At 35.4% G+C, this 12,696-nt stretch overlaps 1 protein-coding gene across 4 annotated transcripts in view; it reads right to left on the bottom strand.

The window, feature by feature from the left end:
* Nucleotides 1-12,696, bottom strand: part of CBFA2T2 (CBFA2/RUNX1 partner transcriptional co-repressor 2) — a 94,423-nt gene that overhangs the window by 81,205 nt on the left and 522 nt on the right. The window lies entirely within an intron of this gene.

Here is a 12,696-nt window from a genome sequence, read left to right as displayed (position 1 = left end):
ACTAAACATTTTTGGGATATATAGCTGTGAAGTGTAGCCTACAGCATCATGTCTCCCAATACAGCAGGGCAGTTTTTTGTAGGAGTAGGCAGAACTACATCTATCAAATAGCTCTAGAATTTTTGAAATACCAAACTGAACATACTTGTACATGTATGACATACTTGCATCATATGCTGATGTTAGGAATGCTATGGTGCACAGCCGTCCAAACACAGCTTAAGGAACAGCCTCCTATACAGTAGTTGACATGAACATCTTGCAGGCCCTAAATTCAAGCTTCCACAAGTATCTATTATAAGCCTTTTAAAAACTCATAATTCTGAAAACTCTCAAACACTGATCTTTAAGAGTGTTATTTCAATGGCAAGTAAATTTCACTGGTAAGCAGGCAACAGGACATATTACATAATTTCTGTTTTGCTACACCCATCCCTCTAATACTAGAGGATCTGCCAATAAAAATAATTATAATAAAATACATTTCAGACATTATTTAAGATTTAAGAAATATTTCAAACACAGAACACATGCCCTCATGAGAAATAAAGATGTTTTCAACTGGTGGCATAGTTTTAATGTTGTGACCTAAGCTTAAATTAGTATTTTATCTACTGAAGATCATTCAAATTAAATACGTTTAGGATTAGACAATTTTGACATTTCCCAAGCCAACTCTTCCCACACCAATCCTTCCACACTCAAATTCTATGGCATCAGACTCTGACAGCAGATCAAAGACTATAAAACAACTTATGCTAGCAAATCCAATATTAAAAAAGTATATAATGCTCCAACTATCATGTACAGAGTGGGAAAGATCTGCAGATGCCTTGCCAGATAATGGTGCATTCCAATTTCCCCTTCCTCCTAATGTGCTGAGGGAGGGAGGAGCCCTGGAAAGCCCCCCTCCTTGCCCCCCCAAAGAAAAAACATGGTTGTGCCAGTAAGTGTCAGGCTGCAGCTTGCAGTTATTTTCAGCAAAGCTTTATTTCCCCTAGTGAACTTTTACCAACTATTCAGATGAAATTCATCATAGCATCAAAACTGTCTACCTTTGAACTGTGCAATTTAATCTTTCTCTAAAATAATCTTCTGACAAGTCAAAGAGCTGGACTGACAAAGGTATCCCTCCAAGGAACCCAGGGAGGTATGCTGTTCTTCCAGCAAGTGACACTACAGTTTATGAAACCCACTTTACCAGAGTCTGACTGCTTCATAAAACAGGACTTGTCTTTTACATTTCCTTCATGGTCTATGCCATGCACAATTCACTTTGTTTCTTAAGGAGTCTGGTGAACAAATATATATACACAATGAACAAAGATCATTTTTTGCTTAGGACAAATTTGCTGTTCAACACATGGCCAAACTGACACAATAAATTAACTGTTTGGCAGCCACTGAGCTAGTGCTGGAGCCAAACCAATTAAGGCTTTAATGTGATCCCAATTTCCTTTTTCTGAGAAAAAGAGAAATGAAAAGAAAGGGGAGGGGGTCAGTAAGTAAATCCCCCTTTGCTTTATAAATCCTTGCCAATCATCCCAGATAAACCTATCACCCAGAGTTCTCAGATCTACATTCGCACTTCTAAGCTCAAAGATGAGGCTACAGCTGAACACACATGGTGTTCAGTGTGTCTGACTCCTGCCATGTGTTTTCTATAGCTTCGACATTCAATCATTTAAAAAATATTTGCAGAGCTTTGCCTTTAATCAAAAAAACATGGCCAGAGATAAAGCAAGCTTAGTGCAAGTTACTGTTTCTGTTACTGAAATGCCAGAAAAGCCAGTGATGTCATCAGATAAATTTAGTTTCCAACCCTGGAAAGTTTTATATGCCTTATGCTCTGTGTTAACAACTGAAGAGGAGGACAAGACTCTTAGGACTCAAAGTGCAGGAAACACAGAAAATAACAGCCAAAAGAAAATATTAATGTAATTTCTTTAAGAGTGATGAAGAAATGAAAGGATAGAGGAAAAACTAATACAATTGCTTGTTCTTCCTTTTTTAAAAACAAAAGCATAATTCAGTTTGGATGAGAGGGCACAATCATTTCTAAGAGCTAAGAAGGCTTAATTTAGCTTTAATAATGTTATATTATTAAGTACTGAAAGACTGTTTGCTTGGATACTTAAAGATCTATACATAATAATGAAGTCAATGGCTTAGAAAAAGGAGTTATCTAGGATATTCCATACTGATCAATCATCTTTCTCTCATAAAGGAGGCAAGGTTTCTTGTAAAAATAAGTTTAAATAGCTAGATGCAGTGACTTGAGTATTAGTTTTTGCTCAGTTTCCTTAGTTTCATAAGTCACCAGCTATGTGGAGACTGATGGAAGAAATACAAGACAGGTATGTGACTGTAGCTCTTTTAATCACCCTAAGTCTTTTAGTAAAGTTTAATAAGCAGTCCCATAACTCAGACAATAACAGCAAGAAAAACAAACTATGTCATTTCAATTCACATATCAACAATGGGAAAATGTGACTCTCAATGCATAAATCTCCATATATGGAGATGGTATGACTCAAAACGTAGTTCAAATATCACAGCTTGTCACAATGTAGTTATTTAATTTCAGAATAGTCTGTTGCAGGTTGTAAACCATGGTTTATGACTTATCATGTTGCTTGAACCTAGCCAACTGCAGCTGATACAACAAACCATGGTTCAGCCATACTTAGCGAGTGTATCAAAAATAGCTACATCAACAGAAACATCTTGTGAGGTACATCAGCTACAAATGAGAAATGGGCTTGCTCTTAAGAGCATGAGCAGAAGGAAAGAGCAGAAAGAAACATTAATGATTTATAAATGTGTCAGCACACATATGTAGCTTAAATGAAGTCCAAACTTTAAATGATTCTGCTGAGATCATAACTGACATTTAAACTACTAACATGATTCTTCTGCAGTGTTATTTCAAATGAATGAACGATTAAGTATAAAGTAAAGGATACTAAATATTTACTTTAGTTAGCTACTTCTGAAGGAATCATCAGAGCAATGGAAAATATTAAAATTCTAAACCATTTGTTGGATTTTAGTTCTGACATCCTATGAGATGGTCTTATGATGGCAATCACTAATTTCAAAAACAGAACAACTGTTCCTCATCAAGCCCTTTCTGAAAGTTCAACTCCAGCCACAGCTTTTTAATGGGGGTGGGAACAGCAAGTAAACCATATTCAAGGAAAAATCAACAACATTCTTCAGTTCTGGATTAGGAATTTTCTGAATTCAAATAGCAGAGTTCAATAGCAGAAGTATCTACAAAAATAAGTAGTCAAATTAGCAAAAAGAAACAAGATGAGCAGGAATGTTAACTGAGAGAAAGAAACTCAACTATAGATGCACGGGGAATTTGGACATTACATTACCTATAAGCAAAACAGGTTTCAGATAAAACCTAAAACTAGTTGCTCTCCCTAGAAAAACAAGAACATAATAGCAACTTTTCTGGATAAAATCAAAAGCTCATCTGATATGGTATCCAGTTTCTCATTGGCCAATTAAGATATTTTCACTGTAGCCACTAGTCCACAGGCAGGATACAAGGCAATAACTTTCTTTCGCTGATTCTTAAGACCTGGTTTTGGAATTAAATCTATGCCTGATCCTGGATGTGGCATACAGACATTATGACTAATGTGCACTGATACCCTTATCCTCCTTGAGAGGGTTGAGCAAAAATCCACAGCCAAACTACACAAAATACACAAATCTGTTTCCCAAGTAGTACTAGAAATTGGAAGATTAGATCCACTTCTCACTCCTTTCTCATGCTACCTCCCATATCATTTATTTTGTGCTGAATACGGTATTTTAGAAGAAATAAACTTAACTCTGCAAGTTAAGGGCAGACTGCAGTTTCCAAGGAAATCATACAACTTACCAGGCTCCTAACAATGAACAAAAAATAGTTCTCATAGATAGGGCAACATACATACATACATAGATACACAGATACATACATACATACATAGACACACACACACACACACAAATAATGGGTACATAAAATTAAAGATTAGATAGCCAATGATTCAAATTATATTAATGAAAGTCAAAGAATGTAAAATATTAAGGACAGTAAAATGTTTTCAAATGCTTGGATGCCTAATCTTTTGCCTCACAACTGAAGTTAGTTACAAAGGTGACTAGTGTGCATGTCATTTAAGTATCACTATTAAAATGCCTACTCCTTTGTAGGTGTGAATCTCACTTCTAATTGAGGTGATACCTGAAGAAGAATGTCAGATAATGTTTTAAATCCACAGGTACGCAGTATAGGAGAAGGCACCCCTTCAGATTGGATCCCAGTATGCTTATGAGTTGTAAGGTAAGCAGCTACACAATAGATTAAACTATAAAATAAAATGAATCACAACTGAAATTGTACCATTTAGAAAAGGGACCCATGTTTAAAGGATATACAGGGCACATAACCTTAGTTTGGGTTTTCAGCTGTACAGAAAATATGAATTACAACTTATCAAAAATTATATCATCATTATTTGAGATTTCCACAAGGGGTTTCAAATTCTAAATTTCTTTTTGCTATTTATAACTTAACATAGTAGATAGTATTTTGAGCATTCAGATTAATATTATTTATTTAAATATAAATAAACAATACATTTAATGATAGTTCACTATATGAAAATCTTAATGCTTTTATTACTGGGTGCTATGGTTCCCTTCTCACACTAGGAGTTGGCTAAGGTTTTGCATGGTTTGAAAATTATTTGGGAGAAGTCATTAAAATAGTTTACCTAGAATGTGGCTTATTAAAGCAGTCATGTCTTTTTTCAGACTCCTAAGTGAATATTTTAGCACTCATAGAACATAATATTGTTCCACATTCAGTTCAAAAAGTAACTTTACATTCTGCACTTCAAGACATAAACTAGGACTTGACTAAAGAAAGACAAGCAAAGAAATCAGTGGAGAAAAAGACAACTGATGGCTACTAGTCATAATCACTAAGTATGACTTCTGAGGGGCAAGCTAGCAAGAACTCTAAAGAGGATGCCATTGCTTTCATATTTTGATATGGACTTCTCATAGGCTTATCTAGCTATCCGTCCAATTTATATGGTCACCCATCTATCCAAGAAGCTCTGGGTGTGAAGGATTACACTGAAAAAAAAAAAACAACAACCACTAAACCTGCATCAAGGCTCAGTAAAACCACAAACTATAAGACACACGCACCCATGCTGGAGTTCCAACTAACAACTGGCCCCCATTGTCTGGAAGAACAGAATATTGTCAGATTAGTCCTGTCTTTGGTCTGAGCAAGGATGCCTTTCTGTATGTATTTCTGCTCTTACATCACAGATTATATCCCTAATTTACAGAATTTATTATGCCAACATATGGCTATAGCCATCAGCTTGGTCAACTTTCAAAATAATATTGACCAAAATTTATAGAGGACAGAATATATCAGTACAGTGTATATTCAACAAAAGGTAGTGCAAATTTATTGGTGGAGGCTATTACCTCATGAGGTCTTAGTAGGTGGAAGCCTCTTGATGAATTTGGCTGGGCTTAGGAGCTAAGTAGGGTCAAGCCAACTCAGAACCTGTGTGCTGTGTGTAAAGCCAGGGATTTAAGCCTAAACTAGGAAATCAAAACACATTCCAGAAGAAAACAATGACACACTTCTATACTGCCGCCAAGAAAACTACATGGGTGTATCCATGAAATCATAGAGTCAAACTTGCCTAGAATGAGATTTTAATTTCATTTTAAATGCCCAGTTTTCCCTAACATCCACTTTAATTTTATTTCCACTTGTTTCTTTACTAACATACTATGTTGCTCATTTTTTATTACAAATAATAACCTGAAAAGATCAGAATAACAGGGTTTTGTGGCATCCCCATTTAATCTCAAAATGTGAATATTTACCAAACTGTTGAACCAATTGTTGAACCAAGTTAGGCAATGAAGTAGAATAATTATCCAATATTGCCTAAATATTAGAAGCACATAAAATAACGTATACTCCTTCAGTGTAACACCAGTAATATCATGAGATAACCTATTTGCTAATGGCTTGAGTATTAATCAAACAGTAACTGAGAAAATGGACAACCCTGATTGGTTTCACACTAGAACTCAATTCACCCATAAATTAACCAATTTGTCATTATTCTTGCAGTTGGTTGCAAATAGTAAATTGCAATCCATTTAATAAAAGTAGGCAAAATCCATACCTACGCTGACTTGCTTTATAAAGTTAATCTGAACTACGTCAAAAGCTTTTTCAGCATCCAAAGATATTAAAACAGCAGAATCCAATCTATCTTGAGCTGTATCCAATATATCTATTAGTAATGTATATCGTCTCATAGTTATCTGTTTTTAATAGGTGTAGTATCTTAAAGACTAACATACTTATTTTCACATAAGCTTTCACAGATTAGAAGCATGGAGTACAGTCCTGGGATGGGGATATTTTATATATGTAAACATCTGTTGGGGGAAAGTTCCCACAGCTGTGTCAAATCTCTTCCATGGTGTTGCCAAGAAAACAACTTGGACATGTCCATGAAGTCATCAGCAGTCGGGTTCAGCTCAAAGGAGATTTACTATTTATTACCTACTGTGAATATCCAGAGGCATTTGGCTGGCTGCTGTTGGAAACAAAGAGCAGGGTTAAATGGACTTTGGTCTGATCCAGCAAAGCAAATTATGTGTTGTTAAGAGCTGTCTGGCAGCACTCACAAATGGATAATTATGTCAGAACTAATACTAACAAAGCCTCATTTCCAGGAACAGGAAGGTACCACTGGGATGCATCACTATGAATCTTGATGCCCCCAGGATGGTAATGAAATAAGGATACTGAGTTTTTCTCTGTGTATTTCCCTGCACTAGTTCAGCAATCACCATTACAGTTTCACAACCTGAGATATTCACAGGCACAGAAAAAGATTAAATACAGCATGTGAATATTAAAAACATGCAAGTGTTCTTTTTGTTTGTTTTTATGCTCAAACAATTGAGTAAAAGAATCCCATAGTATTAGCCTTCAACAAGGGAACAGAGAACTTAGCAGAACTCAAGAATCTAAACTAAATTCTTATTCAATTGGCAGACAAACAGACTTTGCACAACCATCACAAGAGAAAGAAACACTTTTTATTTACTCTCATTGGGTCATTTATGAAAAGTAGGTTTCTTAGGTTGATTTCAAGCCCAGAGGCAGTATCTTTTTAGGTGCCAACTGTACTACATGATTATTCACTATAATGAATATTCAAGTTTTAAAAAGATCTCCTAAAGGAAAACTACTTAAATGCTCTTGAACCTTTCCTTATTGTCATCTTTAAAGAGGACCTTTCTTTGTATATTTATGGACTATCAAAAATAAGTTCCTAAAGCAGCCAACATGGTGCAGAGAACAGAATGCTGGATCTAGACTTGAGCAACCAGCTTTAATTTACTGCACAGACCAGAAACCCATTTGGTGACTTTGTGTCTGTCATATTTTTTTTTCTTAATTGATTACAGTTGAGGTCAACTGTGAATCTAGGATTCTCAAAGGAAGATTATAATACAAATAAAATAATTTTTTCATTAGAATCTAATAAAATCTACTATTCCATCCCCCATGGGAGCACATTCCATTTATGAAGGATTTATAGCATCATACTACTGCTGATCATAATTAGCAAAATCACTTCACAATAGTCAGTTGTCTGATATCAGGACTAGGGAGTTAGACGAGCTTAAAATGACTTGCCTCTTTTAATGCTACATGTCCAAAAAGCACTTCTGCAGTTACCATAACAGAGGTGGAGCTAATATTTAGGAAATGGAAAGTGTTTCAAGTCCACTATCTTGTTTCCAACAGAAACCAACACTTCTTCAGGAGTCAAATTACTGACCACAAAAATATTATTTAATCAGATCTTTCCTAGGTTTCACGTCAGTGAATCATGAAAAAGGGAGAGAACAGTTTAAAACAGAAAATAAAGCTACTGTGAAAAATATAGCTGTAACAGGAAAGCTATACAGAAATAGTTGGAAGATTACTTTAAAGAATCCTGGGGGGGGGGGGGGGACTGGAATATTGGACAAAGAAGGAACACTCTTACAATGACACAAGCAACAACAGGAATGGGAAGACTTCTATGGATATTGGGAGAGCCTAAGAACAGAGAGTGAGAAACAGATGTGGCTTCATTTAAGAGAAAGTAGGTTACAGAAAGCCAAGATGTTGTGTTTTGAACTTTCAGGAATGTATACAAGAATTTCCAGAGGGAGAGCTGTGTTAATTTACTGCATCAAACAAAGAATTTAGTACATCCCAAATGCAAACAGATTTGTTGAGGCATTCATGGAATAAAGCCTATTTTATGAGATGCATGACGTGTTACAAGCAACTGGCAGATTGTGATAAATCAGATATGCATGAATGATGCGGGTGGGGAGGGGGGGGAGAGAATTAAACAATAGGGCCAAATTTCCCTAAAATGCATGGAATTGTGTTTAACAATACTATGTAGCACTTAAGTGTACAAAAAGGCAAACACAGTGCTCATTCAAAACAGCAGTAACAGACAACGCAATCTTAGTTTTTCTATACTTATTAACATCTGTAGTGGGGAAAGACAGTCTTAATGGACATCTAAGTGAACTGAATCATACTTGCTAATAAATTCTAGTTCAGCAATTTCATGTCAAAAAGAAGAGAAATATAACTGATATTGAATCCTACTAATGGTATATTATGTAGTTTCAAGTCTTGATGAAATGCCTATCCTTTACAGAGTTTTGGCCATAGCAAAGAAAAACTTACAGAATGTCTATCCCTCAGTAGTGTGTAAAAGGGTCAAATCTGAAGTTTCAAGCAAAAAACATTCAATTTCATATTCAAAACAGTTGCCTCTAGTTCAAAATAAGTTGTTTGGACCTTTCTGGAAGTGTTTCAAACTCAAAACCAAGTTGTTTTTGAAACATTTTCAGAATGGTCAGGACAACAAATTCAAAGGATTTTGCACATGCTTTCCCATTAAGTTCTCCAGAGCATTACAAGTCTCTGTACTCTTTAGTTTTTAGAACAGATGGGAGCCTACTACAATGGAGGGGTGAGCTGTTCTTCAGCACAACGGTTCATATAATCATGACTTAAGTGACTGCTGCATTGAAGAATCAATTGAAAAACTGTGTCCCCTAAAGGAAGACTACTACAACTGACTTGCAAGTTAAGGAAAAACCAAAACCAAAACCAACAAACAAATCACTAATACTTAGGAAGTGGATCCTAAGAATATACAGAGAAGTTAACTCTGCCTGAATTGCTATGTTCAGGAAGTGAATCAAGGTAAATAGTGATAATGCAATGATAATTAGAATGATTATAGGATAGCATTTTTCTGAGAGCTTTTCTCGAATTAAAATGTAATATTCCTGATTATCTAATAAAAGATCAATTTGTCTTCCTTACTAAACAACTAGGGAAAACAGCTAATGTAACACTAGTTTTTAAAACTAGGTTAAATACATATAAATGGATTAGATTAACATGTATTCTGGGAAAACTAGGGAAAGTGTATTATTGAGAAAATTATCAATACCCACAAAGACAACCTTTGCTGAAGAATGTAATGTGGGAAAAAACGTGGTTTTGCAAATGTATGTCTCATTTGATTAAGCTTTTAGATTCTCATCAAGTACAATACATTTTTGGGATCATCCAGAAGACTTGGGCTTTTAAAGACTTTTAATAAAGACTCCCACACCCTAAGCAAATTTAGCACCATGAGAAATAACTAGGAGATTTGATGGATCAGTAATTGGTCCATAAACAGAGTGCAGGTATAATGATTACAGGAAGCAGAGAGTAGGATTACTGATCAAACTAGAACAGGAATTAGGTCTGAGCAAAGCAATTCCTAAAGAGTAGTGAAAAGTGTAACAAAAAGTCTCCAAGAATTCAGCAACTGGGAAAATGAGCATTACTGTAGGAAGCATATGCCCATGTAAAATGGCATGCATGAAAGCATGCATGCATATGTTAATGGAATCCGGTCTGACATCAACAAGGAAAGGGATCATAGAATACAATGGGCAGGATACTGAACATGTAGCCCCAATATATGCCTATTCCAAACTGGCAGACATATATGGGACATCAATAGGAAATTATATTTTTTAAAAACCACCAGTATCATCATGCGTTTATTTAAATTCAATTAACAGCATTTGGATACCATTACAATTTTAGTCACATCAAAAAGAATAGAGCTGCTAAACATGCTGGATGCTTCATGTTAAAATAAAGCAAATATTAAAAAATATTAAGCATATAATTAAAATGTGGAATGTAACATGGTCATCCATTTCAACACCTTTAAAAGGTTAGATAAATCTATGAAAGACAGTGCTAGCAATTGCTACTAATCATTAATAGTTCTATATAATTTATATTACTGAAGGCACTGTGCTTTTCAATGTAGCTACTAGAATGCTATTCCTCCCGTATTTTACTATGTGTTACTCAAAAACAAGTGGTTGGCCACTGTGTAAACAGAATGCTGAACTGTACAGGCTTTTGGTTTGATCTAGCAAGGCTTCTCTAATGTTGCCTGGATGACATATACCCTGGTTTACTTCTTGATTATTGTGCTGCAACATAGGTATTGCTGTCTTTTAAAATTTTCCAGAAAATGCAAGCAATAGTGTGAACCCAGCTATAGCATGCAAACTATACTGATTATGTATTTATGCATGTCTTTCCAGGCCAAATTTAGATTTCTGAAATTGACTTTCTATACATTACAGGGCCAAGTAATGAGAGGACTTGCTATACCCAAGCTCTTCAGTTCTTGCTGCAATCTTTCTATCACAATTATTAGGTTGGTAGGCACAAGAGAAAGAAAGCCAATATCCCCCGTATATGAGGAATAAGCATGGGGCTATTCTGCTGACACTTACAGCTGACTAGTATTTAATGAGTACATTCAGAACTGTTTCAAACGTCATAGTGTTTTAACTTATATTGCAGGGTTACTAACACTTGATGTATTATGACTTTGTTTTAAGCTGCCTTAAGAGTTTTGCCCTAAACTGCAGCATACAAATGTCTGAAATGAACAAATAAAATTAGCAAAATGGTCTTCTGTCTTGACTCACTGATTTGCATAATCAAAAATTGCTGTCTTAAAGCACCATTAACAACAATTAATTATGACACTATACATGTTTGGAAGATCAAAGCTTTGGTATAAATTATTTTCCTCCAGTCAGGCATCCTTCAGCAATCTTAGGCTACAAAACCCATCATCCTCAGCCAGTTGGCAATATTGTCTGGAGATGAAAAGCGTTGAACTCTGAATGATTCCAGGTTGTAATGCTGGAATAAACCACATTATGGAACAATGATGACTAATGTATGCATTTCATGATCATTTGAGCATAATACTGTTAACATTACTGAATATAAAACAATCAGATGTTTAAATGGTTCGTTTTTAAAATAACATCAAAACCACATGGGTTGATGGAACAGTACAATAGTATGCATACTCGCCTCCCTCCAAAAATGTATTAATTTTTCTTTCTACCATGGTTTCACTGCAGTAACATGCTGATTCTAATCTAGGTTACTAATAAAGAATTGTTAACAACTTGACTTCAGTTGGATTTATATACAGTCCAACTTAAAATATGGTAAGTTTCTCATGATTTGTTTTCCATAGTTAAAAGAAGGTATGAAAATTCAGTAACTTCCTTCCACTGAGAAAATAGAAGATGAACTTGAAATATATATACTGCACAATTCCAATATTAAAGAGGAAACACGTAAATCTAAATCTGAGAACAGGCAATATTGTTTGAAGCTTCGATGTATCATTCTCAAAAAAACAAGATGAGCATATTTAAGATCACATTTACCTGAGCGGTTCAAAAACAGTAACACTGGACCCAACAGCAAGATTCCTCTAGTGGGGATGGAGAATTTCTAATTTTTCAAGACATTTCTAATAGTGATCTGTTCCAAAAGTAATTCAAGACTGTAATGCTAATACAAATGTTTCTTACATTACATATTTATTTAACAGAGATGATTATACCACAAGACAGGCATCCTTTATTATTTGAGTATTATTGAGGAGAAAAATTGTATAGTTATTTAACTGGGTCAGAGTGAAAAATGTGGGGTCAAATACCGAGTTTATATTTTAGCTAATCATTTCTAATGCCCTAGTTTCTTCCTGATTTCCCAATGTCACAGATACATGTACGAGCACAATCCAACATATTAGACAACCCAATCTGTAGACAAAAGAAGAAGAAAAAAAGACTTCCACAAAAACTGTTCTTGCTGAACAAATGAAGGAGGAAAGGGCCCTCCGATGAGGAGCACCAAAAAAGCAGTAGGCAAAAACCTAAATGGGTTTGCAGAAAATAAGAAACTACTGAATAGGAAAGAGAAGGTGCTGCTTACCTGATACAAACTGGGTCCTACAGACCAGTCTTCCCTAACTAAGTAGCCCCCAGATGTGTTGACTACAAGGCCCATCATCCTCATAGCTGCCAGCTGAGGATGAAGGGAAGTATAGTGCACACCTCCGTAGGCCATCAAGTTGGGAAAGACTGGTATAAATGAATATGAGAACTATTCGGAAGGGAGAGGAGGGAAAAAGTAACAAGAGAACGGAGGACGGC

Source organism: Python bivittatus, unplaced genomic scaffold (assembly GCF_059951505.1).
Source record: "Python bivittatus isolate LINGU-HERP-01145 unplaced genomic scaffold, Pbiv_v1 ctg000700_np1212, whole genome shotgun sequence".
In the NCBI taxonomy this organism is placed as follows: domain Eukaryota; kingdom Metazoa; phylum Chordata; class Lepidosauria; order Squamata; family Pythonidae; genus Python; species Python bivittatus.
The sequence above is the reverse complement of the archived record's forward strand: the minus strand, read 5'-3'. Positions and strand labels throughout refer to the sequence as shown.